This window comes from Paroedura picta, chromosome 1, assembly GCF_049243985.1.
Source record: "Paroedura picta isolate Pp20150507F chromosome 1, Ppicta_v3.0, whole genome shotgun sequence".
NCBI lineage: Eukaryota > Metazoa > Chordata > Lepidosauria > Squamata > Gekkonidae > Paroedura > Paroedura picta.
In genome coordinates, this window is record NC_135369.1 from 82,849,884 (window position 1) to 82,863,362 (window position 13,479).

The 13,479-nt window shown below is 43.9% G+C and overlaps 1 long non-coding RNA gene across 1 annotated transcript in view; it reads right to left on the minus strand.

Moving 5' to 3' along the window:
* Positions 1-6,511, minus strand: part of LOC143839641 (uncharacterized) — a 43,845-nt gene extending 37,334 nt beyond the window's left edge. Inside the window, exon 1 of the long non-coding RNA XR_013231813.1 lies at positions 6,466-6,511. This is a non-coding gene — a long non-coding RNA (uncharacterized LOC143839641). The remainder of the gene's footprint in view (positions 1-6,465) is intronic.
* Positions 6,512-13,479: the final 6,968 nt, after the last annotated feature.

Genomic DNA, 13,479 nt, shown 5'->3' on the forward strand with positions numbered 1-13,479 from the left:
TAATCAATGCATTTGATTAAATTCTTCCTTTGTTTACTCTTTGGGTGCAATTTGGGAAAAGCCTTGATTTGGACTAGACATAGCTAAAACCACAGGGGACAATTACTTATGAGATTTCTATGTTATTAAATTCATTTCCCTATTGTGGTTCTTTCAAAAGGCCTGTTTATTGTACTAACAAAGTTGCCATCAATAAAGCCAGTCTCTTTCTGGGATTTCATTTATTGCATATTTTCTTCTGACATAATCTGAGTAAATCTGGGCACAAACCTTATCCTGACCACTGAACTGAGGGGGAAAAAAACCAGCGGATTCATTATTTGGGAAAGGATCAAATGCTGATTTGGATTGCAAAAGAAGACAATCCATGCACCAGCCTCATACAGATCAGCCTACACAGCTGTATCTGAAGGTTTTCAGAACTGTAAACTCCAGGCATTGGCGTAAAGAGTGAGGGCCTATGTGGGCTTTTACAGTACAGTACAGTACAGCCCCATCATTTCTGACTCACAATTTCTCTTATTCACTCTTGAAGCCTGACTGTGTGATGTGGGTTATCCTGAGGTCGAAGGTGTTAATAGCTGGCAGGTGTTCCTGATTTTTCCTCCCCACAGTAGTTCTTTAGAATCCTGGGGAAATTCTCTTTAACATAGGGAACAACAAGCTTGTTACACATTCAGTCTAAGAGATAATGTCAGAGACCAGCTGCCACCACATCAGTCTGAAGTTTTATTTCTCTCTGTCTCTGCATGAAAGATGAGCAAAGGCCCATTCACAGCTCTGCAGTCTAAAAGAAGCCTTTCAAGACAAGAGAGAAATTAATACAGGAATAATCTCTCTTTTTTGTAAGGCTACAAAATAGAGAGGGCTCAAGTAAATAAGCTCAGCCACATTTTAGAGGAAAATTTGAGAGCCAACCCCAAAGAGGTGGGGTGGGGGTATTAATATGGCTTTAAGCCATTATTCTGGGTGAGGACCTGTGTTGTACTCACTAATGGGAGGAGAGCCTGACATCCTGGCTAAACTGAGGAAGGGCCATTGATCTTATTGCCACTCAAGGCTCATTTTTCCCTCTTATAACTGCAGAACAATATCATTAACTCCCTTTATTTGAGGCTTTTCTTCCATTTCTATGGATTCCTTTTTGGCTCCAAGCTGATTTTAGAGCTGTTTCTTAGATTTGTGTATAAGTGTTCAGGGATTTTGTTTTTCAACACTCTTCTGGTTGTAGATAGCTCATTAGCTTCCATATTTAGAGATTTATGAACTGAAAGAATCACTCTCATTCTAGAGGGAATAATAGTCTTAACTTCTTAATTATCTGTCATCTCTGTGTTTTCACTCACAGTGTGGAAGTTAGTGCCTCTGGTTTTCTCTTCCTAATTTCTGTAACAAGCTAATTTGAAACCTTTCTGAGGAAGAACTTACATCTTTGTCTTTTCCAGGATAGGATGAGCACAGACAGTGGCTACTATAAGAATGGCTGAACAGTTTGTTGGGGAGCAAATATTTGTGACAGGAAGAGGTAGCTTTCACAGAGCTAAAAATATTTACCAAAAGACCCTTCAAATTAGATAACGTCCTTGGTACCAGTCTGTTATTGTTTCAGGCAGCAAGTTAACCAAGGCCTCCCCTGTAGACATGGCAAAGATGGCTAGCGACATGAGGAAGAAGGGTGGGTTACAATGGCAGAACACTCCCCATACCCAGCCTGCCAGCAGCCCCCACCAGTGGAGACCAAGCCTGAGCTGCCAAACTTCAGGTCTGCCAGCATGTCCCCCATTGCCAGATAATTGGCACAAAGCAGTGCAGGGCTGCAGAAAGCTGCATGAGAGAGATGCTGAGCACAGATGTCTAGACTTATCCTGAAATTCCTTTTCTTCTACCCAAGCACAATAGGTACCCCAGCCTAAACCTGGGAGTTGAACTTGTGCCCAGAGTGGGAAGGTGCCGGAAGTTGCATTGGACTGGGAGAAAGCAGACCTTGTCCATACTAACAGTGATGCCATCATGTAGCCAACACTACGTGGACATCAGGGAGTGAAAATGAAGCGAGAGTAATGTCACCTTCTTATGAGTAATGTCACCTTCTTATGAAGCAGTTTCTCAGTGGAATAGGCTTTCTCAGGAGGTGGTGGGTTCTCCATCTTTGGATGGAGGATGGATAGCCATCTGACCGAGAGGCTAATTCTGTGAAGGTTCAAGGGAGTGGCAGATTACAGTGATTGGGATGTGAGTGTCCTGTATAGTGCAGGGGGTTGGACTAGATGACCCATGAGGTACCTTCCAACTCTATTATTCTATTATTCTATGATTCTATGATACTAGAAAGCAATTCAGACAGTATTTACTATTTGTGATTGCTACTGAAAGGCTCCATTGAACCACATACGTAGCAGCGAGGGAAGCAAGTACTCACAGAATTATTTTATAGCTTTGCAGTATGTTTTGTAATACCAGCACTGTATGATGGGGTCTACTGCATAGGTCTTTCTTTCATTCCTGATAATCACTGAGCTAGAAAAAAGCTGCCTGATTGCCATGAGCTGTTTTTTAAAAATACACTTTAGGGTCATATCATAGGAAAGCATTTCTTGCACCTTTCAGTATGCGTACTTGTGTGTGTGTTAATGCATCAAGAAACTCTTCTAAGTAAGGAGAATTCATGTGTCATAGTTTTTGTTTATTTTAGATATTTCTACTATTCTTATATCCTCAGTGGGAACTCAAAGTGGTTTACAACATTTTAATCTCACTACAGCCCTGTGATTATGTTAATCAAGTAATGCATCTATATGTTTAAGATTTGTAGGGCAACATAAGTGAATGCAGATTCAGGAATGCTGAGTGCCTGATTTGCCCAGAAAAGAGGTATCACATAGAAAGAGCTTGTCAGTCAAAGGCTGATCCCAGGGGGGGAAATAGTTGGGGGAGAGTCCTGGCTTCAAACTGCCCATAGCTTGGAGGGTATCCCCGAAGAAGAAATACAAACACTGTACACCATTCAACAGAAGTTGTTGAGGGGCAATGTTCAAAACAATTGCTATTACACAGATAAATGCTCACAATGGACCTGTCAGACATTATCCTTGCTAGTTACAAAAGGGATTCATAAATGCCAGCTAAGAAGAAATTGGCTCACACCCTTGGGAATCAGTGTTCAAGGAGAATATAGAGATGGGCAATTTGGTTCAGATTTGCTGAAACGTACCCAAATCAATGCTGATTCAGGTACTTTTTGGACCTATCCAACCTGAACTGCCCATCCCTGCAATTTAAACAGGCCAAATCAGCAGCAGCTGAAGCATGATTTGGTCACGATTCAGCCAGTTTACATGCATCTCCCCTACTTTCTCAGGCAGTGCCTGAGAAGGTAGAGAGAGGGAGAGCCTGACGAGCAGCTGATGAGAACACTGAGAAAGCCGTTTAAAGGGCTGTCACATCTGCTGCTTATTGAACCCTTTAAACACCTCTCTCTGCTTTCTCAGGCAGTGCCTGAGAGGGGGGGGGACAGCCAGCTCCTGAAGGCATGGGAAGAACATGTCTACTCTCATGTCAACTCTCCCTGAGCCTTCAGGAGCCAGCTGCCAGCAGGGATTGGGGAGAGCAAAGGTGGGGTGGAAAAGTCCATCCTGTCCCAGCTCTCCCCTAACCTGGCTTTGCATGCCATTTAACTGCCTTCCCCCACATTATACACTGCCTGGGAAGGGGGGGGGGAGCATATGCATGTGGGGAAAATCTCAAAGGTTTTTGGATTCATCCAAATGGATTTGGCTAGATCAAAAAAAGTGAAGGGTAATTTGTGTAATTTTGGTTTGGCCTGAATCAGTTTGGGTTGAATCAAAAATGGTACAAATTTAGTTTTTTTGTGCAAATGCTGAGAGAACACAGTGTCTACCAAAACTGGAAGAATGGACATCTGAGTCCCCAGATGTACTCATTGAGGCATTAGGAGCATACAAAAATCCACCAGTGACTTTCCGAATGGGCCCTACCATAACACCTATTTGCTTGAAAGCCCAGGATGTTCCTTGTGCTCTGAGACCAAAGATCGATGAAGAACTTGATTGGCTTATTGCACAAGGAGTTATAGAGCAGCAACTCACACAACTTGGGTCACCCCTATTGTTCCTGTCTTCAAACGAAGCAGCAATGTATGTATTTCTGGGACTTACAAATATACCATAAATAAGACATAGACCCGTATCCCATGCCAGCGATAAACCAGTTGACTGTCCTTACTTACAAAAGGTTCTTGCTAAAGTGGACTATGCTCAAGCCTATGACCAACTGGCAGTGAATGACAAGGCTGCAGATATCCAAACCATTATTACACACTGTAGGGTTTTTTGTGGGTGAAATTTGGAATTTCAGTGACACCAGGAATCTTTCAGCACTCTATGGAAACTTTATTAGCTCATTCTTCTGAAGTTGTGCTTAACTTTTGATGATGTGTTGATTATGACCTTCTCTAAGAAGCAACTCATGAATTGACTCAAAAAGTTTCTGTAGAAGTTTGATCTTTCAGTCATCACAGTTAAGAAAGAGAAATACCAGCTGTTAGTTCCCAGTACCACATTATGATTATAATCTCACTTATAGACCAAGGAAAGACATTGCATTGAAGCCATAAGCCATCTATCTCTGCAGATACTTGACTGTACCATTCCTCCACCAATGGAAGTACTTATGTAGTACTTAAGTTGGAATCCATACCAGAACTCCCCCCCCCCTTTTCAGGCTTCCCATCATGGCATGTTTTCTTTCAACTGGGTATGGAGGGGTTGGCTCACAGAAAAACTGACTGAAGTATTCAGGTCACTTTTATACTGTCAGTATGAACTGTCAGCTCATAAGGGTTGTGCATTATGGAGAAACATGGCAGTCAGATGTCAGATGCTATTTCATACTAAGAACTAGGGCCCCACAAATCCTTAAGCTGGCTCTGGAGTTATGGGCCCCATGAATCTTTAAACCACTCCTGCACCCAGGTATGGTATGACACTGGCCAGAATGGATTGGACTAGGCACTGATAGTGAAAAGGCAATGAGTGAATGTAACATATGTTCAGTTACCCTCCACAATCCACCAAAAGCTTCAGTTTTCCCTTGGGAAGCTCTAGTTTTCCCTTGGTCTCATCTCCTCCTTTGTTGACCACCTTCCAGGGCAAAACCTTCCTAAACCTTATTGTGGATTCATTTTCAAAATGGCTTGAAGTAGCTGTTGTCTCTGCTGTAACTTTGAGTACTGCCATCACAGTTCTCCATCAACTTTTTGCAACTTCTTGTTTCAGACAATGGTGCTGCTTTCACCTCTGCAGTTTTCTAAGACTTTGCTAATAGGAATCTATTCCTATTAGGAATAGTGGCACCATGAACAAACCAGGTAAATGATATAGACTACAAAAGATGCACTGAAAAGGATAATTTCTGGGGACTGTGCAACCAGATTGGCAAGATTCCTGTTAGCAAAACATGTCACACCCTGCCCTTCAGTTGGGTCCAGCCCAGCTGAGATGCTTATGAAACATTACCACAGGACATGCCTAGATCATGTCCACCCTGATATTGCAAACAATTCACAGTCTAAAAAAAGAACAGGAGAAGAATTCTACTTTGACATCTAGGAATCTGTATATCTTCTCTCCTCAGGAACCAGTATGGGTTCAGAACTATGTTAAACGGTTCTCAGTGGGTTCCATCAAAAATAGCATAAGTCACAGGGCCTGTCTATGTAGACAGCAGATCATGGATAGATTATTATTGAAATGTTATGTAGACCAAATGTGTGGTCCACACTCCTAATTCACCAATGGAATCTTCCAAGGAAACCAATCCATCAACATCAGGTTCAGAATTATTTGGAGGAAACCTTCCCAATTCTGCCAATAAGGTTCACCCACCTTCATCACAAGGAAGTGGTGATCTTTTACTTTTACTTTTACTCTGCTGAGACTGCAACTGAATCAAGCCAAAAAGGAAGACGATATCAGCAGCAAAAATGTTTTGTTTGGATGACTGAATATTCTACCAAGGAGGGAGAGGAGTGTTGCGTACTACCTCTTTAAGAGGCCATCCCAGTAGGTCTCAGAGCGAGCAGGAGGGACTCAGACTTTTGTTCTCCATCTCACTGCTAGTAGGCTGCTGGAGTGCTAGGCTTACCAGAATGTGCAGAAGCAGGTCAGGACAACTCTGACCTCGAGCTCTAGAAACTGTTTAGTGAAGTATCATTTTTACTCCTTCCAGTAGCCAAGTTACCTGCCTCACATTCACTGTTAATAAAGACACCTTCAGTCAAATGGAAATGGGTATTTGTTGCTTACGCCATTACAGAAATGAGAATGTATTCATAGTTTTATTTCCCACAGTGAAGAAATCATTACAAAAACAACACTGGTGATGCATATCTAATAGGATTGCTAGTTTCTTACAATAGCTAACTATGAAAGTATTGATTTCACTTACCTGATTTCAATATACTTCTTCCCTTTTTCCCTTTTTGGTGTGTCTGTATTAATTCATTGTCAGAGAAGTTCAAATATACATAAATAGATAAAGGTTTATATTTTCTGCCATTTCTGGCTGACAGCTCAGATCCTGAATGCAGCTTGAGCTGAGAAACATTTGGGACCATCTCTGTCTTTTAGTTTAAAATCGTCTTCAGTTGACTGAATTGTAGCTCTAGGCATGGCAAAAGGGAAAAGGGAAACGCAGTCCCTTGTGCCCTAAAAGGGAGGAAAATTTAGGGCCAAACTATGCTTTACTGTTTTTAAAGTGCTGGGTTCCCTAGCCCCAATTCAGGTTCCTCACAAGCACACAGCAGCAGTGGGAAATGGCTTGTGGAGAAAAGGAAAAAGACAACCTAAAAGGGATGAGAATGGCACTGCAGGGGAGACCCAATAGATGTACTCAGAATACTTACTGAGTGTGCAAAACATTTAGAATGTATTATCCAATACAAAAGAGCAGCAATACAGTTATGTACATATATATGTATGTATGTATTAGTGGATGATAACATAGTTACAGCACTGCTATTGTTAGAGACTTTGAATGTACTCACCTCAGCATCTCTTAAAGAAATAAAAATTTTCAAGCTACAGCTGGTCTCCTTAATCTGACACATTGGAGGACTACTGGGACAGCAGCTCTCTCTGTTCCTTTCATCTTTAGAAGCTGTTCTATTGGAGGCACAAAATCTCTTCTTATCTTTTATCAGCCCTTGACTTTTGTCTTTAACAATTCTGTTTTCAAGTGTTCTCTCTAGCGAAAATAATATGAGCACTTAAGATGCTCCAATAGAATAGGATATGAGGGCTTGCCAGTTTTCTAATTCCGGTGACTTGCTTATGGAAGCTTAAACTGAAAATAAGATCTATTTCATAGATAGGCAATGAATCTTATGAGCTAGAAGTACTTGGAAATAGCTTACAAGCTGCATTAATGAGAGTTGTGCCACTCAGAATCATATGTCAAAAAAGCAAAAGCATAAAAACCTCCCTTAAGTGGCCTGTATCAGATTATATTCCCAAAACATAAGGGAGTTTTCTTAAGAGGAAACAGCAATTTCCATTGATTTCTCCCTGCCTCAGTAGACTTCTATCATGCTCTTTTGGAGGGTACACTGACCCTAGCAAGAAATTTTGGTGAATGTACTCAATCAACTACAATGGAAAGGGGAATTGTCCATCTTAAGAAAATGTGTTTCCTAAAGCAGTGGTCCCCAACCTTTTTATCACCGGAGACCGGTCAACGCTTGACAGTTTTACTGAGGCCTGCCACCTGAGCCCCTGCTCCACTTGCTTTCCCACCAGCACCCCTGACTTCCCTCCCCCCACTGGGGGGTGCTGCCAGCAGCACCTGCACAGTGCCATGCCGAGGGAGAGCCCCAGCCATGGAGGCCGCCAGAGAGCACCAAAGGTGAGCAGGCGGCAGAGTGGCAGGGCCGCCCCTGAGGCAGCAACCAGGGAGGAGGAGGAGGAGGAGCCGTGGCCCGGTACCAACTGATCCATGGACCGGTCCCGGTCCCCAGACTGGGGGTTGGGGACTGCTGTCCTAAAGTCTTTGGAACTGTGCAGTTGGATACATACCAGTATGAGTATCTGGACCAAAACCAGAGTATTATCCACAGGTAACTTAGGAGGGCTCTTCATTGTATATGTCTCCTTTCATATATATTAGTCAATATTTTTGTACCAGCAACAATTGCCTTGTAAAGAAGAAAATTGTACACTTTTTTTGCAAGAATATGCTACTTTCAAGCTACTTTTATTTTCACAAGAATAACATACAAATAGCATTTACCCATAAGAAACCAGGAAGGCCAGGAATGGGTCAGAATTTCCTTCTCCCTTGCTTTCCCCATGCCAATTTCCTTGTTGATAAGTCAATCATTGCTGCTGCATTCCCAAAAGAAAAGAACATCATTTAAAATATATACAGAGGAAGCCATCAAGTATAGTTATGCACTGCTGTCTCCTAAAGGTTTCCCTCACTTCAGGAAAGAAGGGCTCACCCAGAGGCCCTTGAAACACTGCTGGTATTAAAAGGGTGAGATATAAGTTGTCCTCTTTGTCTGTAGTGAAGCTGTAATGGAGGGGTGCACATAATATTAGTAATAAAATATTATTTATGAACTGCTGTTCCCCAGAGCTCAGGGTGGGTAACAATATATTTGTTAATCAAAAAGCTATGATTAAAATCTATAATAGGTCCCTAAAACAATTCCAAACCACCTCCTTCTTAAAGCAAGATGGTTGATATGGGTCTTAAGGTACTGATGTAAATTTGACTGATATTCCAAACAAGGAGTCCAAGATTTTGATACAATTTTAGGCCTGGACCATAGGTCTGACGGAACAGTTATGGCTTGAAGACCCTGAGGAACTGTCCAGGGTCCTGCAGGGCTCTGATATCACCAGGGAGAGCAAACCACAAGGCCACGGCCAGAGCTGAAAAATCACAGACCTTGTTGAGGCCAATTTGACATCTTTGGGGTCAGAGATCTTGAGAAGGTCTTGATCTTTAGATTTTAAGTTCTTTTGAGGCAGTGGTCCCCAACCTTTCTGATGCGTGGGCGGGGTTCCCCCTCGGCATGGCACTGCAGAGCTGCTGCTGGCAGCACCCCCCAATGGGCGGCGGGAAGTCAGGGGCACCGACAGGAAAGCAAGCAGATCAGGGACTCAGGCGGCAGCAACGTCTCTCAGCAAAAGACCACCCCCCCCTGGCCTCAGTAAAATTGTCAAGCGTTGACCGGTTCCCAGTGATAAAAAGGTTGGGGACCACTGGTTTAGATCCAATCAGGAGGCAGCCCTCAGGCAGGAAGGGCTGAATAAGGGTCATCTCTCTATCTCCAACTTCCTGCCAGTTTCAGATGTTTGCTGGGTGGAAGAGGAGCCATCCTCAGAGCATGCCCTGCTGCCAGTAAGTTGCCCTGGTTTCCTTGTCTCTTTCATCTTGAAGGACATGGGGGAGAAGCTGGGGTAGTCTCTGCATGCCTTCTGGAGGTAAGGGCTGCAGAAGGCCCATAAATGCCCCCCTGCTGGCCCTCTGGGACCCAGGGTGCACAGGAAAATCCTCTGCCCTGGAAATTTTTACTCATGAGTAAGTCATGACAGGTTTGCAATGTGCAATCTGAGAAGGGAGGAATGCTTTGGGGGTAATCATCACAGGCAATTGCAGCAGGGAAATAATGCTGATGTGGGTGGGGCTGGGAAGATGTAGATTTTTCCTTTCCATATGGATCCCACCTTGGTCTTGCTGCAATCTTCCCAAGACCATCTCAACAAAGCAAATTTGAGAGAAATGTAATGAAAGATGGGGAAACTGTAGAGGGGGAACAGAAGCACCAGGGGACATGTGGAGAGGGAAGACACTGTTTCCCCATAGCAACTTCCCAATAGCACCTTCCCAGTAGAAGAAGTTGGTTTTATACCCTACTTTTCACTGCCCAAAGGACTCTCAGAATGGCTTATAATTGTCTTCCCTTCCTCTCCCCACAACAGACGCCCTGTGAGGTAGGTGAGAGTGACAGAGCTATGAGATAAACTGTTCTCACAGAACAGTTTCTAACAAAACTGTAACTAGCCGAAGGTCACCCCGCACATGTGGAGGAGCAGGGAATCAAATTCAGCTCACCATATTAGAGGCTGCTGCTCTTAACCACTACAGAATCACAGAATCATAGAGTTGGAAGGGGCCATACAGGCCATCTAGTCCAACCACCTGCTCAACGCAGGATCAGCCCAAAGCATCCTAAAGTAAGCTACACCAAGCTGTACAAATTGCCATTGCCTGAAAGAGTTGGAGCTAAAGCACAGACAGAAGAAGCTGATGGTCTGAGTTTTTTTTGACTTGCTCATTGACTGTTATGGGATTCTTTTCCTTTACAATCAGGTATTGCCTACATGGAGCCTCTTGTGGCGCAGAGTGGTAAGGCAGCTGTCTGAAAGCTTTGCCCATGAGGCTGGGAGTTCAATCCCAGCAGCCGGCTCAAGGTTGACTCAGCCTTCCATCCTTCCGAGGTCGGTAAAATGAGTACCCAGCTTGCTGGGGGGTAAACGGTCATGACTGGGGAAGGCACTGGCAAACCACCCCGTATTGAGTCTGCCATGAAAACGCTAGAGGGCGTCACCCCAAGGGTCAGACATGACTCGGTGCTTGCACAGGGGATACCTTTACCTTTACCTTTTATTGCCTACATGGAGAGGTGATTGTGTGGTTAATAAGGTTTGTGATTTCAGAAGAAAGGAATACTTTTGTCTTCCTCTCACTCTCGCTCTGTGTGTGTGTGTGTGTGTGTGTGTGTAGAGGAGAGTGCCACACTGCCTCTATCCTTGTCCCACACAGCCCTTTCTTCCAGGGGAACTGATTTCTGCAGTCTGGAGAGGAGCTTTCGATCTGGGCATTTTCCAGGTCCTACCTGGAGGCTGGCATCCCTGAACAGTGGCAGGGATGCCAGCCTCCAGATGAGACCTAGAGATCCTACTCCTTGGGTATCTGGAAGCCTGAATAATGTTTCAGAGGTTTCTCAATGGTAAAAAAGTTGAGTGGAGCAGACATAGAGGCAGTAATTGAGAAACCCACTGTAAGTTCTTTGCCAATCAGTGTTTTCATACTTTTTGAAACATACCTATTTTTGATGTTATATGGAACTGAAAGGCTTTCATTTCTTCAAGCAAATTTTGCTATAAATTAAATATTTTCATTGAAGGAAGAAACTGTGACAAGTTTATGAATTTTATGTTTATTGTTATTAGCAAATACTGCCCCCCAAATAGTCCATTTTTCCAGGGCGACTGATCTCTGCAACCAGGAAATGACCTGCAATTCCAGCAAATCCCCAGGTCCCTATTGGATATTGGCATCCCACAACCTCTCTGGGGCACAGTGCCACAGAGTTCCCCCTTCTCAAGTAGTCCTTTCATCTCCAGGACCTTGCAGAATCCTCCCATCAAAACAGCCATTTTTCCCTTGGGAGCTGCAAATATATTTTGCAGATGACCTCCAATTCCAGGAGATTTCCAGGCCACATCTTGAGGTTGGTGACCTCTGGGTTAGGAATGTTTCTTGAGGCTTGCAGGACCTCAAGGGTTGGAGGGGGGCAGGAGAAGAAGTAAAGGTTGTCCGCCAGCCCCATGGGATCTAGCTTGGCCTCAGCATTCTGCCTGCCTGCCTTCCTTTCTTCTTTCTCCCTCCCATGATTCATGCTTTTGCCCTGTAGCCAGCCCCCAGGAAGGCCGCAATGCAGGTGTGTATCCTAGCGCTCATTGTTTCTCTGGGTGCAATGGGCTTTGCCTCTAGTAAAATTATAAAAGACCAATTGCTATTTCTTTTGTGCTCTCACACCTTGGGGAACCAGAATAGAATAGTTCCTACAATGGGGTTTCCAGACCAGTGCATATCAGTGCCATAATACCTGTTCATGGCTATAAAAATAAAATAATTATTATTGAGTGGTTTCAGGGAACTAAAATTTGTTTTGGGTCAACTCTTTAAAAACATAAGGTGTAGAAGAAAGCTGCCTGGTCAATTAATATCTGAGACCTAAGATTAGCATGATATCCAGTACTTGATTGTAAACAATGTTATATTAGTTTGAATTCAGCAGAATGGTTTACATTTCATCTAGAATCTCAGGTCTAGTAGCCTTCAACAATTGCTAGTTAACATGCCATTTCAGAGCTCATGATATTTACTTTTCTTCCTTATCATGACCTAAGATAGATTTCAGGTAAAAGGGGGCAACACCTAGGATGAAATCATAGTTGATGGGCTCCAAAGAGCAGCTAAGCACACTTCAAAGCACTTCACTATGGTCATGAGTTGCTGTTATTTGTTTGGTTTGTTTTTTGTGTGCTTTTTGCTTTCATATCAAATTAAGCTCAAGGTTTTGGTTATCATGTATGAAGCCCTAAATGACCTTGGACTAACATACCTGCAAGAGCACTTGTCCAAAGCCAAGACAGTTTATGACATAGGCCTGCACATTGATAAGATTATCAAGTCTATGCTCCTGAACGTTATTTGTATTGCCTTCCACCTTGTAGAATAATCTGTCAGGAAGGCCTCCACACTTCTATCCTTTTCCAGAGTGGGCAAAACAGAAATATTGAGGGGGGGATTTTTATGAAGGGATTATAATGGAATGTCTCAGGAGGTCACTTTTATGAAGGAAATGATTATAGTCTATTGAAGAAGAAGAAGAAGAAGAGTTGGTTCTTATATGCCGCTTTTCCCTACACGAAGGAGGCTCAAAGCGGCTTACAGTTACCTTCCCATTCCTCTCCCCACAACAGACACCCTGTGAGGTGGGTGAGGCTGAGAGAGCACTGATATCACTGCCCAGTCAGAACAGTTTTATCAGTGCCGTGGCGAGCCCAAGGTCACCCACCTGGCATGCCAGATTAGAAGTCCGCACTCCTAACCACTACACCAAACTGGCTCTATTGCAGTGATTATTGCATGTATCACCTTCCTTTTACTCCATTTGTAATCCATTTTCTGCATTACAAGATAATCATGACTTGCCAACTCTGGCTTTGGAAATTGCCTTGCAGGGTGGGAGGTCCGGGCTCCAAAAAATACGCTCACACGTATTGGCATGAAAGGCCACAACTTTATTCCACCTCAACCCCAGCGAGGGTTGGCATGGCAGAGGATTAGGAACCGGAGCAGTCAGCCGACTGCCTCATTTTACCTGGGCAATGGCTTTACCCTTCCTGCCTGTTCCTGTCCGGGAATGCAGATTCCCTAAGCCATTGCCCCTCACTATCCGGGAAGTGTGCCACCCTGGACGCCGGAGGAGGCGCAAACCTCTTCAGCATCCATCCAGGGCCACTTGGCTCTGTGAAGATCCATACCAAGCCCAGCCGGGCTTGGCACCCGCTCACATCCCGCCACCTCTTTAAGGAGGTCCCTTTCCTGGGGAGTGGGCCACGCAGGGCGTACTCCCCCCAAAACCGGCTCCGTCCTCTGCCA